A 17,158-nucleotide genomic window follows, 5' to 3' on the forward strand; every position below is an offset into this window, starting at 1 on the left:
ACGGAAAGGCTAAGAAATTTGTTCCAGGTCACAGAGCTACTAAGGCCTGAGTAGGGATTAACAGCCAGTCAAGGCTGGTTCTCCTCACCAACCCTGTAAGGAGAGCAGGTGTGCCCGGCAGAAAACCAGCCTGAGTAAAGGGCTCAGTGTGGGGCCAGGGGATAGAGATGCAGTTCTAGGCAGTGATGGAATGACAGGTTCAGGTTTCCTTTCAATGGAATAGTGTTACGATTCAACGTGGCAACCTGTTGGCCAAATGTATCACACCTGAGCCACGATCACAAGCAATTCAGACGTTTGTTACTGACTCTGGCATTGGTAAATCGGGGGGAGTCCCTGGACAAGGGGCCCAGTGACAAGAGGACTCTTTCAGAGGAAAGAAAGCCTGATCCTGGGGACACAGAAACAGGGTACGAACTCGTCTGTTGAAAAACACCGGGAGGTGGTGGAAGGGGAAGGTTAATTTTGGGCAGTCTTTGCTTAATCTACTGGGCTGTGGGCTGTACCGATTTTACATAGCCAGTTCACTCTGTCAAGTCCCCTTACTGGCAGAAGAGCCCCCTGGAGCAAAGTCACCCCAGTCTGCAGGGGACATCCAGACTTTACAAGACAAATCTTGTGTAAAATTTGGTTGTGGTTTGGTGTTGCATTTGTTGGGCTATTTAGATTACTTTGCATTATTTATCCATATACAGCAGGCAGTTCCCCTAAGGGCACATGCCCCTGGGCAGCTAGCAAGTCACCTGGAGCTAGTCTGTTGCCCGCCACCCTGGCAGTTAGGGATTTTTGCCCTTCAGTGAAAACCTCAGGTGCCGCCGCTGTTTATGCCACACGAGCTGATAGAACCTTGGACATTTCCTCTGCTGTATCTGCTGTTTCCCTGGTATAATCGTGTTGTGAGCCCTGAGTCCCAATTCTCTAGTCCCAGATGTCACTATTGTATGTAGCATGGTGGGTAGGAAAGTGGCTCATCACCTCCGACTGGGGACTGTGACCAGCAGGGTCCCATCACGGGGCAGTCAGTAAACGTTGGGGGGGTTGTCAGAGTTAGAGTGTGCAGGTGAGTTTGGCCACCAGGAATGAGTTAGCTAGGGAAGTGACACAGGTGAACCAGGTTCACTTTGGGGCTCCTAATCCCTCGTTTCTTTAGTATCTGGACCAGCATAGGGCCATGAGTCCTGACATGCTATGCAGCCTAGGAAGACACAAATACACCCATATGCATTTGGATGATTGCATGATCTGGACTCATGGGCCAGAGACCAGACTTCGTAAATCAATCAATGAATGTCCTGCCCATGTGGTCCCGGATGGCACAGAGTAAGACGTAGGGGCCTAGATCAATAGCATCACTACTGGTGACTTTGTGGGCCTTTTCTATCAGCTTAAAAGGTCATTCAGCATGGTGTAAATAAGAAGCTGGCTTGCTCATGGGGTCACAGCATAACTGACATTGTGTGAGGTCCAGCCATTGGGATGTGACTTTGACCACATGACCATACAGATCAACCTGGGGATAGCCTTAAGCAGTAGGCTTGCGTTGGGAGGCCCGGCAGGGGAAGTCTTAGCCACAGTGGAAATGGGGTTCATTATGCCCTACGGGGAGGATGGTGGAGAAGAGAGTTATAACTTTGGGGGTCTGTCTGGTCTTCCCTTCTTTCCCGTGTGTGGTACATGCTGAGTGGGGGACCCCCTGAGGGGAAGATGCCTATGCTCTGACAGGAGGCACATTGGTACATGATGCGGGTAATTGGGCAGTTATCCTCTGAGATGTGGGGGTTGGCTGGGCTGTGGTCATCACCTGCAATGTGGCCTTTGATTCCCTGGCCAGAACAAGTTTTGAGCCATGTCCGGGTCAGGGAAGCATGTGTTGATCTTGGGAAGGCTGTCACAAAGATGCACAAAGCAGGAGCGCTTGAGGGGACATTTATCATGTGCTGGGCATGGTGGCCATGGTAAAGATAGCTGGGGTGGGGGGCGCTAAGAGTGCAGGACCATGCTCCTTTTTGTTTCTCCTGGTGGCTGGCTGCTCAGGGTAATATAATATGCCTGGCCTATGGTGTTATGGAAGAAGAGTCGTGCACTATAGACAAACAGAGATTATGCTGTGAGTGCCATACTGCCCAGGTGTCCTGGCATGGAGTTGGAAAACCGTATCCCAGACCGAGGCCAGCAGCTACATCGGCCACAGCCAGCTAGTGATAACCTAAATGTTCCACGAGAGCATTTTCCAGTGTGGAGCCTCCACATTCAGGGCTTCCGTTTATAATGCTGCGGGGGGCTGGGGGGAGGGGTAGGGCATCTGCGCCCCACAGCTGTGGGTGGCTGGCCTCGCTCCAGCGCCCTATCATGGAGGTAGATAACCTCAGGTATGCTATTTTAGAATATCGGTGTTGGTGTTTTGCCTTTCTCAGAGACCCACGTGGTGACAGATGTCAGTCCAGGTGCTGCTAATAGTTCCCTGTGAGAAGGGCCTGAAATTAGCCAGTCGTTAAAGCTCTCGTAAGTCCCATTGTGGAAGATGTTTTAGGGAATGGTGCCTGGTGGTACCTGCTCTCTGGGCTGCTACAAACATAGTATCAGGGATTTTGCCATTCTGTCTATAGCCGGTAGGTCCCAGGTTATTCTCAGCCCTCACTCCGGACACCAATTCCCAGTGGTGGAATTGAGCTCAGACAGAAAAAGATACAGGAATGAAAGACCCGGGAGCTGTGGCAGGCAGGTGAAGGTGAGAAGTCATGATCTGGAGCCTGGGTCTCCCGTCTGAACCAGTAAAGGCAAAATGAGAACATTTTGTTATGGGTGAGGGGTCCCTAGGGGCAGTAAGATCAGTAAAGGGGGATAAGAGCAGTGAAAGGAAACTGATTTGGGAAACCACATGCCATTTTGTAGCTTTAGGAGAAGACTCCAGGGCATCTGGGTGGCTTAGTCGGTTAAGTGTACGGCTTGGGCTCAGGTCATGATATCGTGGTTTGTGCGTTTCAGCCCTGCATCGGGCTCTGGGATGACAGCTCATCGGCCTGCTTCCGATTCTGTGTCTCTGTCTCTCTCTGTCCTTCCCCTCCTTGTGCTGTCTCTCTCTCAAAACAAACATTAAAAAAAATGTAAGAGAAGACCCATTATTGTGGAGTCCATGGTACCATGGTGGGAGGGGTGAGCTGGGAGCGGTTCATGCCTGCCATGGCTAGAACATCCTGGACGGCCCAGGGAACCTGGGGTGAGGGCCCATTATAATCAACTTGCCACTGGGAGTGTTGTTAGGCTCCTTGGTCATTCTGTTGGGAGCGACATACTGCACCTAACCCTTTCTCCACAAGTACTCAATTTTTCTGGGAGAGAAGTAGAGGATGGTGGGAAAGATCTCCCATATTGGGAGATGCCTGGATTGTCAGCCTCTAAGAATGTGGGTATAATGTAGTCCTTTGAAGACTTTTGAGCAGAGGAAGGATGTGACTGGAGTTGCATTTGGGTTGGATTGGGGTGGGAGAGGCAGGGGGTGGGACTGCTATTTGAGGACATTCAACATCAAGAAGGGTTGAAGGAAGGAGGTATGGGGCAGAGGGAATGACCAGGGAGGCAAGGGCTGGAGGGACACTGCGTGACTGGGCAAGACTTGTCTGCAGGAGACGAGGGAGGAGGAGCCCAGGCAGCTCCAGAATCATCTATAGCAGCCCCCTTGGATTGAGCACTTACTCCCTGCCAGACCTGTGGAGGTGCTAATAAATGATCTTATTTATTCTCCAGTAAGCCTGTGGGGTACACATGACTGGTCTCCTGCTCTTGCCCCATCCATACAAGCCATTTTCCGTGACGCTGCTAGAGGGATCCTTTTATAACCTACATCACATCACCTCATTCCTGTGCCCGAGGCCCTTCAAAGCTTTCCTGCTTACCCAGAGGGTGAGCTGGAGTCCTATCAGGCCCTCCCTGCCTGGTCCCACCCATCTGTATGTCTTCTCCCCACTCCCCAGCCCTCCGCTTCAGCCACACAGACCCCTTTGTCATTCTTCTACCTCTAGTTTAGGGCCTTTGCTCCTTCCCTCTCCCTGGAACATTCTTTCCCAGGTATTGGGTCTCCTTATTAGAAAGGCCTTTCTTCACTACCTGCCAGCCCTGACCACTCCACTGCCTTTCCCCTCACCTGTTACTTTTCTCCATGGAGCATATCACCATCTGACACACTATATGTTTACTGGCTTATTTGTTTAGCATCGCTCTCTCCCTCTCTCAGTTGAGTTTGCTGTTCAGGCATGAGCAATGTTTGTTTGGTTTACATGTATGTATTTCCAGGGCCTAGAATGGTCCCTGCCACGTATTAGGTGCCCAGTAAATACTTACCGAAGCGATGGATAGTGTGTATTATTATCCCGGTTTGATGAAAGGGGAAACTGCGGACCAGAAGAGGTAAGCAGTTTGTCCAGGCAGGACAGCCAGTAGTTGCCAAAGCCAGGATTCAAGCCCAGAAAAGTCTGACCACAAACACTGCTCTTTTCCATTAGGGTACAACACTCCAAGGAATTTCAGATCTTTGTAACCAAGAAACCAGGTCTTCTTCTTATTTTTTTTTTTTTAAGATTTTATTTTTAAGTAATATCTACACCCAACGTGGGGCTCAAATTTACAACCCCAAGATCAAGAGCCATGTGTTCTACCCACTGAGCCAGCCAGGTGTCGCGAGAAAGGTGCACTTCTGGGGAAGAACTTTGGGTAAACAATGACCCATTCATTCTGGACTTTGCTTTCCTTCAAGTCCAGCTGGGCATCAGAGTCCATGGGTAGCCATTTGAGCATTTATTGGGTTCCAGGTGCTGTGCTAGACACGTAAGGTTTAAAAAGAAACGAGACACAGTCCTCACCTTGAGTTCACCATCCTGGGGTGAAGTGTTAAGGGCCCGCTCACTGAAGTCACGGAACAGGAGCTAACCAGCAGCCAACCAGGGCACTGACACGGACATCAGCCAGACTCTCTGCACCAGGCACTGACGAGCGGCAGCATCTCACGATCCTGTTCATTTGTTCAGCAGAGTCACTGAGCACTTGGGTTGTGCCAGAGGAAGGGGTGACATTAGAAATACAGAAACAGGGGGACGCCTGGGTGGTTCAGTCAGTTGAGTGGTCACTCTTGATTTCGGCTCAGGTCATGATCCCAGGGTCATGGATCAAGCCCTGTTTTGGGCTCCGAGCTTAGTGTGGAGCCTGCCTGAGATTCTCTCTCTCCCTCTCTCTCTCTCTATCTCTCTCTCTCTCCCCCTCTGCCCCTCTCTCCAACTCATGGTCTCTCTCAAAAAGAGAAGAGAAGAGAGAAGAGAAGAGAAGAGAAGAGAAGAGAAGAGAAGAGAAGAGAAGAGAAGAGTAGGGAAGGGAAGGGAAGGGAAGGGAAGGGAAGGGAAGGGAAGGGAAGAAAAATACAAAAACAGGTCAGATAAGGGCCTGTCCTCAGGAGTTCACAGAGGCGAGAAGGCAAATACCTCCTTCTTATTCACTTATTCACCAGCTAGGAAACGAGTGCCTACTGTATACCAAACATTCCTGGACTCCGGGTTCACAACAATGAACACAGGAGGCACTAGCCCCACACCCAAAGAGCTTACAACTAGCAGCAAGTAATTAAGTGGTATTATTATTACTGTTATTAATAACAACAAGGGTTACTAACAAAGGCTAAGTGTCAGCTACTGTCAAAGCACTTACAGGATTTATTTCATTTATTCCTCACAATGACCCTATGGTTACCCCTATTACGGATGAGGAAACCGAGGCTGCCATCTACCTAAAGTCTATGATTTTCTGGGAGCACAAAGCACAATTAGCATAACTAATTATACTGATAAGGTCAGGAAAGGCCTTACAGGAGATTGAAGTTTTCAGGTGGGACCTAATGAAATATGGGTTTTCACTAAGCAGAGACACTGGGGCAAAGAGCCTGGAACGATGAAAGCCCAGTACATGCTTCACAGGGTAGTTGTGAGATGGCAGCAAGAAAAGACACATGAAGGGGCTCCTGGACGGCTCAGTCAGTTAAGCGCCTGACTCTTGGTTTCGGCTCAAGTCATGATCACGAGGTTTGAGCCCAGTATGGGGCTCCATGTTGACAGTGCAGAGCCTGCTTGGGATTCTCTCTCTCTCTCGCTCTCTCTCTCTCTCTCTCTCATAAATAAATAAATAAATAAAATTTTAAAAAAGAGAAGACATGTGAAGCCCTAGCACCATGACTGGCACCAAGATGCTGTCAAATGTTTGCTCGCCTCTGCTGGTCCCCATGGTGGTAGGAATGTGTGCCACTTTCCCCGTGCACCTTGGTTTTTTAAAGATACGCTTCAAATTGTAACCTTCTGGGAGGCCAAGATCTCTCTGAGGCACTCGTTACAGAATTCAAATGTGTTTGAAAATGCTAGCAAGGGCAGCAGCCCCACTTCTTCGTTGCGTAAGGTCGTTGTGCGCGCGCACACACACACACACACACACACACACACACAGTTGCTGGGGAACTCATGGTAAACAGCAGCCTCTCGTTTGGATCACAATAACTGAGTGGTCTCCCTTTGTGGCTGGTGCAGAGGAACAAATTAGATGGTAAATTAGTAGTTCCCGAAGACATTAGCAACCACCCCGCTCACCCAGCAAGTGTCTGACTCACGGCGGGAACCTCTCCACATCACGGCCTATGAATAGACGTTCTTCCTCCCTCAGACAGAAACCAGACTGCCCAGAACACCCGGGGGGAAGCTTGAAACCTCATGCCCCTTTCAGAAAAGTTTTATTTTAAAAGACAAATTTAATGACCACTTCTGCCTCTCTGAAGAAGGAGAAAAAACTCCCTTGCCATACTGCATTCATCAGAGAGTTCATCAAGCCTACTCACCAGCAGATGATGCAATCCTGGTGGCTTCCTGGATCAGATCTAGGCAGCCGGCCCCGACACCCCTCCTCAGCTAATTGCCCTGCTTTGCACCTGTTCCTTCTCAGGAGGCCCTGTCACCCTAGTGCCTGATGCCTGTGCCGACTCATCTTTCGTCCGGGACACCTGCAGGCCCTCGCACACAACAAATCCTGCTTCTTGGCCTAGGGCTGAGGGGGTATTTTCTTCTTACTTCTGCTCAAGGCCAGTCGCTGTTCTTTGAGCGCGTTGCAAAGCCATGGTTCGGAGCACTGGGCCTGTCGGTGGCCTCCTCGTCTATCTGATGGGGGGAGCTTTCGCTCTTGCAGTGCGTTCCCATGCCGGATGTGTTCTGTGTGGAATCCCTAGGTCTGCAGGGGTGGTCTTCTCTGCCATGTCAAACGGCAAGTGCTGGATGGCCCAAATCTTGACTCAGACCCACATCCTCTGCTTCAGAAAGTAGAGAATATTCACGGACCACGATTTGAATGACTCCAACAGACCCTCCAATTCTAAGAAGCCATCTTGGACCTTGCTCGTGCATAGCTCTCTCTCCCTCCCCTGCGCCATCAGCCAGTATTTACTTTTCCTTCTTGCTCAGTGTAGCCCCGGACGTATTATTTCAGTAAAGGGACGCTGAGGGCCGTACCAGAAAGTTTGGAGCCTCACGCAGACCTGGATTTGAATCCTGGCTCAGCCACTTACCAGCCAAACTTAGAGAAGGTGTGCAGTCTTTCTGAACCTCAGCACCCTCGTTTCTAAAACAGGGACAACTGTACCCACTCTGCATGGTTGTTGGGTGGATTAAATGAGATAACGCAGGGAAAGAGCTCGCACAACCGCCAATATTGTGCAACACAGGCAGTATTGGTTCGCCTAGCAATACTTTTAGTGCCTGGATGTGACCACCTCCTAATTACACATTAAATTCTAAGTCAGTTCTTCTTTCGAACCCCTAAGGGCCCTGAGCAATTATAGACATAAGAAGCTACTCATAAGTAGTTGAGCGTGCTGAATAAAGCAGACTCCTGTGGCTCCTCTCCCTTGTTTTTACCACTAGGCTCTTATCTCCTGCCCTGCCTCTTTGATCCTGGGCTTCGGGGCCACCCCAGTCTCTCCTCTCCCGGTACTCCATCCCCCAGTGAGCTCTCTGGCTCTTGAAGTCCTGGTTTGCACGTGATCGTTGCCATGCCCTGAAATGGCTGCCTCCCCGCGTGGGCCCTGTCTGTCAGCTGCCTCCTGCCGCCAGCATCGTCTGTCTGCCGGGCTGGGCCCCCTCCCAGGGTGACAGCTCACCAGGCCTCACCCCGAGTCTCTTCCAGCATTAGCAGCCCACCCCGGCCCAAAGATATCTTTTACAGCTGATCTGTGGCGGCACCTCCTACCTTCCAATTAGGAGCTTGTCAACACCCCAGCCATCACTCTTCCTACAGCGGCTGACAACACAGGCGCCCGCGGAGACTGCTCTGGGAGAACGAGGCAAAATGATTTCCATGGCCGAGGTAGTGCTGAGCACAAAAGTTGGAATCTGGGTGAATCTGAATATAGTCCGGCCTCAGTCTGCAGTGTATGGTCCTCTTCAAATCCACAGCACCAAGCACAGTGGTTGGCATACAGTCGGTACTCAATAAATGAACACGCACAAATTGAAAAGGCCAAGGAGACATTTTTTTAGTTGGATTCCCACTCTCAATGCTTGTTCATATCCAGTTCATTTCCTCCTCTTGTACATGCGATTAAGAAAGTTAGCTCATGGGGTGCCTGGGTGGCTCAGTCAGTTAAGCGGCTGACTTCCGTTCAGGTCGTGATCTCACGGTTCATGGGTTCGGGCCCCAGGTAGGGCTCTGTGCTGACAGCTCAGAGCCTGGAGCCTGCTTCAGATTCTGTGTCTCCCTCTCTCACTGCCCCTCCCCCACTCACATCCTGTCTCTATCTCTCAAAAATGAATACAAACATTAACAATTTTTTATATAAAAAAGAAAGCTCATGACTAATATTTCATAATATTTTTTTCTTTATTTTTTGTGGCTGAAATTAATACCAGGATAGAGAGGTGCCTGATCCCTTTGCCCCACTCCCCACCCTCTTCCATCTTCTCTGATTTTAGAATCGTGGTGAAGCTCTCTGACATTCAGGGCCATTTTCAGAAACTGGAGCTGGAAGTATGACACAATCTAACATTTTTCTTATCTGGCAGTGTGGTCTGGTGGTTTGCACGGCGGCCCTGCATGTCGGAAGTCTGGCTTTCTATTTCTGGGGCTTAAGGGAAACCATGCAACAACAGTCTTTGGAGCCCCCGCTCACCCTTGCTTTCTCTTTCTCTTGTTCCCTGTAATGTGCAGGACCAGGAATGGCTTAGCCACAGCAGTCAGTAGTTCAGCCAGGAAAGGAAATGCATCTCCCCTCTGGCCCCTGCTTTAGCCTCCCAGGAGTGGTAAACAGAGGAAAGCTCTAACCCAGAGAACTGGAAGGTGACGGTGGTGGATAGGAGAGAGGTAGGGGGCAGACAGTATGAGGACACAGTGATGGCTGACGGGACCACATCAAACTAGACCTTTTCTCCTGCCCCAGCTCAGGTGCCTGAAATCTCAAGAGCTCACAGCGGGGTGGAGATCTCCCCCCACCCCACCCCTGCCCAAAGCTAAGGAGAGCCTAAGTGACAGGGAAAGGACGGAGGAAGGACTTAGCCTTGCTTTGCCCTTCATTGAGCAAATCCAAAAGTGGGGAAGTGGGCAAATCATTTGATCTGAAGTAGAAAGATGCGGGGAGAGAGGGAGAAAGAACCAAAGTGGCAGCAAATTTGATGAAAGGGACAATAAGAAGTGGAAGGTACAGTAAGATCTTCGGAGGAGCAGAGAAGGGTAATGGTACACTGGCTTCACTGCTGGCCAAGGACAGTTCGCACAGTGGCTTGGGAAAAGCCTCCTGAGGGGGAATCTGTGTCCAATCAGCCCAGCAGAGTTAGAAGCATAGATGTCCCAGAAATTCTACTGCACCCACACTTCAAAGTACATAGAGAGTTGAACAGCCTTGAAATTGATAGAAAACATTCAGCATTTGATCAAATTATCCCACTGTAGCTATGCAAGTTCTGGGCTATATCTAGAAAGAACAGGGCAAGCTGGGGAGGAAATAGTCATTTAACATGCCATTTCCTTCCTCATTTCTACCCCACCGATCTGTAGGTCTCAATTCCTGCTACTGGAGTTGCTGTTTTCACAACCAGGAAGCTATGAGACCTTTGGGTTATCTTTAGAGTGATACCCTGCAGAAGGTTTTAGGCTGAGCCTTGGGCTGGCGATCAGATGGCATTTGCCACAGGGTGACAATTGCTTTGGGGTTCTGAGGGTTTTCTGCCAGGGTGGTTCAGACAGTATGTTTTCTGGGTTAACTGCGTGTGCATTATGCACCTGCTGACTATGGTGGGAATACGGTGCTTTATGAGATCCCCGTGGTAACACACAGAGAAGGCCAACTATATTGTGTGACTTGGGGTGTTTTCAAGAAAAAAAAAACGATCTTTCTGGAGGGCAACACTAAGAAAAGGACACTGGGTTTGCAGTTAGAAAAACCTGGATTTGAATTCTGCCTCAGCCCCTTATTTGGGTAATTCAATTACTCTCTTTACCTGTCCTTTTCATCTTTAAATGGGGAGCTTAAGACCCTCTTCAGGCTGTTGGGAGGATTTAATAAGATATACAATTGGCATAACTCCTGGCACATAGTAAGTTGTAATTTATTGCCCCTCTGTCCTAAAGTGCACCCTGAGACTTATTTTTTAAATATTAAAAGACAAGTTTTCACTGTGGAGATTTCTCTCCAGCCCTATTGATGTTTATGGAGAGAAGAACTTCCAGCTGGCAAAGGCTGTCAAAGGGGCAGAGCCCATTTTGGGACAGTGATCAAGACCAGTGATGTCCTTCCTGTTAAGCGAAGCCCAGCAAATGCTAGGCAAGAAGCCCACACTACTCTACCAGAGAGCGGTAAAGAGCAAAACACCTGTCAAGTTTTCTTCCCCATGTGTTACCCTCTTTACATAACAGACAAAGTAGTTTCTGCTGGTGCAGGCATGTCCAAACCAGTCTGGAGGACCAGAAGGGCTCCCTCTCCACCCCAGGACCCAATTACTTGCAGGACCAAGCTCCTTGTCCCAAGGAGAGGCAAAGTTGAGAGTCATTGATCTCATTCAAGGGCAACGGGTAACAGTGGATGGAGGGAGGGCGGAGGTGTTTCTGAGGACAATTACGGTGCCCCCAATGGAGTCCTAGAACAAGAGAGCTGTAGTAAAAGGGAATGAAAATTGACTCAAAGACTTTTCACTGAAACATCTGTGAGCTAGCAAGATACAAGGTCTTGGGGCCAGCTGCTTGACTGTGACCAAAGATGACACTGATGGCTTTAGAAAATGGTGCCTGAAGGGCCAGTTTCAGTTGCCTTGACGTTGGGCAGTAACACCCAATTGCTTTTTTCCAGATTTCCTATGTGGTATAGTTAAAATGTGCTTAATTTTTATTTGGGGGCAATAAAAATATTAGTATTTTATGAGACTACAAAATACATCCAGAAAAATAGAACACTGATGCTCTGATTCACTGCTTCTCCAAGTCAGAGCCATTTTGCATCTATTTTTTAAGAGAACAGATTATAGGGGCGTCTGGGTAGCTCAGCTGGTTGGATGTCTGACTTGATTTTGGCTCAGGTCATGATCTTGAGCCCTGCGTCGGGCCCTGCACTGACAGCAGAGTCTGCATGGGATTCTCTCTCTCCTCTCTCTCTGCCCCTCCCCCCTTGTGCTCTCTTGCTCTCCCTCTCTCTCTCGCTCAAAGTAAATAGATAAACAGTAAAAAGAGAACAGATTATAAATGACATATTGTATTTTGTTGAGAGTCAGTCATATACATTTGATTAGATTATACACTGAACATGAGAACATGTAGAAGGAAGGTGGACCCAATTTTAAGGTCATTCACTGAGTCTCTCACACATTCATTCATTCAACGCATTCAGGGACTGCTTGCTATGTACTGAGTTGGATATTCATGCGTTTGGTAGCCTCATCATGTGAGTCCATAAGAAACATTCCTGGAAATTTGTTCCTTACACTATTGGGGTGACGGATTTGACAGGTCTGGGGTCCTCACAAAGCAGGGACCAGAGAAGCCAGTCAAATCCTGCTTGGTTCCTACCTCTGCTACCCTGCTTTTGTCTGTAGGCTTGTGTGGTTTAGGACCACCACGTGCATCTGTAACATGAATTGGCTCAACCGAATAATCTCAAAGATCTATATTTTGTTTAAACCTCTACAACTAGAAACTCTGCGTCCTTATAATAAGCAATAATAAATTATGAACCAGATGTTTTAAAAGCAACTTCTATAACATTCACAATGCCTTCTGAAATGTCCCGCACCTGTCATCCGTCCCCCGTATCGTTCTTTGAGGCCAGATCAGGTGCTACTTTCCTTCAGGTCCTTGCTGCCCTGTGAATTTATAGGCCCAGAAAAGATAAATAATCTGGATTTCAAAGAGAATTCAGCTGGTTTTTAAATATAGGCAAATAATTCAAAAATATGGGCCAACACCGTATACCTTAAAAAACATCGGGCCAACTTTGACCAATGGCCGCCGGTAACAGACAACACCTGAGCCATGCCCCAGGTGTGCTCACCTGGCCCAGCAGCTCTGGGAAGCAGGAGCAGTGAGGAAACCTGACTCTACCTGCAAACATACCACTGAGGACAGCGACTCCGGAGGAAGCAGAACTGCCAGCCCACGCAATGCCTTTGTAAGAATTAGAAAAAGCTGCCCCTACCCCTAAGCAGACGCGGCCATATTGCCAGGCTCAGCTTGGCAAGCAGGAAACAAGTCTTTTTCAGCCCAGCTCGTTCACGCAACCATACCACCACAAGAATGACCTGCGTGGGAGCTCCTGATGCATGGGCTGAGGACAGAACTGCCCAAGGGAAGGGCGTCAAGGGCTCTCTCTAGACACTTGAAGTTATTGTCAGAGTTCGATGGCTAAGCTCTCCAATATGGTAGCCACCAGCCATATGTAACTATCTAAACTTAAATTAAAATGAAATAAAACAAAAAATTTTATCCCTCAATCATACGAGCTACACGTTAAGTGTTCAATAGCTGCACGTGGCCACTGGCTACTGTATTGGGCAGTACAGATATAGGACATTTCCATCACAGAAAGTTCTCATCGTGTTGTTCTGTGAGATCCCTTTCACTTCTATCAGGCGCTTCTGAGTCTGGACCAGCTTTTCTTTCTCACCTCCCTCTTGCCACTCCCCATCATGGGCTTTATTCTCCAGTCCTTCAGATGGTTCATTGTGTTCCCAATATTCTGGGTCATGTTCAATCACCATACTTTTTGTTCATGTGGTCCCCTCTTCCTAAAATGTCCATCCTCTACCAATAACTGCCTATTCCAATAAAATCCTGCTCTCTCTTCAAGGCCTAGGTCATATGCTGACTCCCTATGTCTTCTAGATAGACACTGTTTTCTCTTGAGAGCTTCCAAAGCTGCACGTTCATCTCACAGGACTACAAACAGTGATTCTAATCGGATGTTTGCCTGTCTTGTCTCCCCTGCTCACTGTGTGCCCTTGAGGGCAGACACCTGCCTGATTCATCTCTGTGTCTCCAGGGCTACAATTCTGGAAGGAAAAGTTTCTCGAACACTATCATTAAGGCTCTGAGTGGACAGTTGTGTAATAATATTTGCACATAAAATGCCGTGAGCTTTGCAGGTGATACATTGCATTCACCTTCTCTGAGCCTCAACGCACAGGCTGATGGGCACTATTTCCCCCAACTCTCAGATGGGGGAACGGAGGTTCAGAGATGGTCCATCATCCAAGACGACTCAGCTAGAGATGGCAGAGCAACATTTGGCCAGAGGTCATCCTGCCTCTTGTTTGAGGGCGTGGTCTGTGGAGGCAGCCTGGCAGATCTTCATTTGCTTAATGGAGCTAGGACTGGACCCAGGACAAGTTGTTCCAATGAGGCAGGAGGTTCAGGGCAGCCACACACGGATGCATGCCCCTTCCCACCCACACCTCCTTCCCCAGAGCGACGACTTCTTGTTGAGACACTTTCTCAGGCTTCATTCCTCTGGACGGTGCTGGGTCAGGCCAGGAACCCACACTTGACCTCTCCTTTTCCTCCCTAACTGCCATGTGTTGCTTCCGGCTAACTCAGGCACAGCAGAAAGACCAGTCTGACTCAGGCTGGAAGAGAGAAGGTATCCCGGGCCTTCCCTTTTGCCTGAGCTTCAGGTCAGATGCTCTAATCTCCCTTCTGTCCTCAGAGCCACCATTTCCACGGCAGACCTAGGTGAGCTGGGCAGTTTCATGATGACATAAAAAAATATTTCTTTCCTGCAAGAAGCTTGAGTGTCATAACTAACTGGGCATCTTATCACTGAGGCTCTTCCTGCCTAAGGAGAGACATTTTATACTCAAAACTCACTAAAAAGAGTAGACAAAACAGGGGAAGGAAACCCAGGTTGTCAGGCACAGTCTGTTCCCCCCCCCCCCACATCGCCCCTCCCCGTACAGGCCTCTGGGGGGCAGCTCTGAGGGGCAACAAAAGCCATTGTCAAAGCGTGAGTTCTGGCCACAATCACCTCCATTTCTGTTTTTCTGCCCTTGCCCTCCTTCCTCTTTTCATTCTCACTTTCTTGAAAGCTTCCCGTTTCTCTCTTCTGCACACACCTTCAGTCTCCCAGTGAGTCCCCCAGGTATTGTGTGGCCCCATGGGGGTGCATTCAGTGCAGAAAATACTTTGATGTGTCCTGTCTGAGCCCCAGCTGACCACCTCTGCCTCCCTCTTGAACCCACTGTAAGTTCTCTGCTTGATGCTTTGAGCTCCTGAGTCTGTGAGTACAACGGGTCTGAAGTGTGAGCCAACATCCACTTAGGAGGAGGGAAACACCTGTGCCAAAGGAGCCAGGTCAATTGCTCACTCACAGATCACCTTTCTCTCCCGCCCTGACCACTCAGCTTCAGGCCTCCTGTGCTATTTTGACCATGGCAACTTGGTTTTACTGTTGTTGTTCCTGATCCAACTTTCTCCCTGTATGGGACATTGATCAAATTTCATCTTTAGTTTAGAACAAGCCTGACAACCTGTTTCCTGTTCTCGGTGATGCTTCTGCCCTGGTTTGGCATTTTCCACCAGGGACTGTCCCCAGCTCTGTTTAAGCCCTTGATATGACCTGAACTTCTAAAACTAAGCGTGGTAATGTAGAGGTCAAGAGCACAGCCCCTACTGTCAGACTAGCTGTGTTTGAACCCTACCTCTGGTCACTTCCTAGTTGTGTAACCGTGGACGTATTATTTTGCCTTTCCAGGCTTCCATTCTCTTCTCTATAAGAGGTAGGGATTGTAATACCCATCTCACACAGGTGTTGTAAAGATTCAGTGCAATGAGATATTGAAAGGACTTCTAGGGGCGCCTGGGTGGCGCAGTCGGTTAAGCGTCCGACTTCAGCCAGGTCACGATCTCGCGGTCCGTGAGTTCGAGCCCCGCGTCGGGCTCTGGGCTGATGGCTCAGAGCCTGGAGCCTGTTTCCGATTCTGTGTCTCCCTCTCTCTCTGCCCCTCCCCCATTCATGCTCTGTCTCTCTCTGTCCCAAAAATAAATAAATGTTGAAAAAAAAAAAAATTAAGAAAGGACTTCTAATAGTGTCTGGGAGATAGACATAGCTTGATAAATATCAGCCATTATCCTTATTTTTATTTTCATTCATTTCCAAATAGGGAAAAAACTTTCCTTTTTCCTAAGATCTGAAAATGTCTTCAAGAAATTTTTCATGAAAGACCAACCATTGAAGGGATCCTGGATTTCCCAGAGGTCCACGATAGGAGACACATGGGATGGCTCTAATCATGGACCTCTGGGAAATCCACAATACTTCTGTTTTTTTTTCAACTAGCTCAGAACTCAGCATGTTTTCTGTCCGTGAGCTATCTTCATGCCTGTACACTGATTAGCTACAGACGCATCTGCATTAAGAGTGATTTTATTTTCAGATCTACAAACAGCACCAGTTATCTCCCTTTACAAGGCCAGGGAAGGGTCATAAGGTCAGAGCTCTAGCACAATTCTGGAGACTGTCCCCCTGACCCAGGGAGATCCAGAGGTCTCTCTCTCTTGGCTGCTAATCCCCAACCCTCACATCCTTTAAGCCTACAGGGCCAATAGCGTCTAGAGATGACTCAATTGCAGAGCAGGGCTGGTTGTGTGAGCAAGAGGGACTGTGGCTGGGAAAAGAGGGAAAGCAGGAACCGGAAACACCACAACAGATGGAAACTCCTCTCTTGAGAACTTGACAATGAAGTTCAAAGGCGTATGAGCCAAAACCTAAGTGGAATTTAGGCAGATGCTAAAAACCAAGGGCCCAACTTGATAGAGCATAGAGCAGGCAGACAGTGTATGGGAAATAGATGGCAACAGAGATCAGACAGCAGAGTAGTGTGAGAAGCTAACAGCAAGATGCACAGGCAGGAATTCTACTAAAGAGTTCAAAGCTGATACCCCATGCCCCATACTCCTGTGTGATATGGAGCCAACTTCAGGAAAGCCTAGAAACCAGCCCTAAGTGAGGGCTTAGGCAAGTGGGACAGAATTTGTAGCCTGCTGCTGGGGTTCAGAGCTAGGGCTCTAGTCTTCCCTCCCAGGTTCTAGAAGGTCAGGGAAGTGGGTTAGCGCCACAGGGAGCATAGAAGTACAAAGATACAGCACAGTGCTTTGACCTGAGCTTAGTGCCCTCTTACCCCTTGGTACCCAGTGTGGTTTGCCTTCCTGGCACCCATCCCCTCATTTTTCGTAATGGCCCTTGATAGTCTCTGGCCATCTTGTCTCTATTCTCAATCGCCATGCTTTGTGTAGAGTCCCCACTTCCAGCTTTCAGAGTATACCATGTGACCACATCTGGCCAGTCACAGCACTGTACCTCCCTGGCCACTGAGATTGGTTCAGAGAAGTCACCTTAGGTAGCTGGTGTTGCTGCAGCCATCTTGTCACCACGTGGACCAGAGACTGAAGGATGAGAAAGAGCAGAGCAAAGAGGAGGGACAGAAGGAGACCAGGTCCTAATGGCTTTGTTGGAGCCCTTGAATCCAGTCGTGCCCAGAGCTAGCCCCTGCCCCGGGTTTTTCAGTTGCATTTATCAATAAATTCCCTGTTAGGCTAAATCAGTTTGGTTTGGCTTTTCTGTCACTTTCAACCAAGGCATCCCAACTAAAGGCTGAAAGAGTGAAGAGAGCCT

This window comes from Leopardus geoffroyi, chromosome D1 (assembly GCF_018350155.1).
Source record: "Leopardus geoffroyi isolate Oge1 chromosome D1, O.geoffroyi_Oge1_pat1.0, whole genome shotgun sequence".
NCBI classification, from domain to species: Eukaryota; Metazoa; Chordata; class Mammalia; order Carnivora; family Felidae; genus Leopardus; species Leopardus geoffroyi.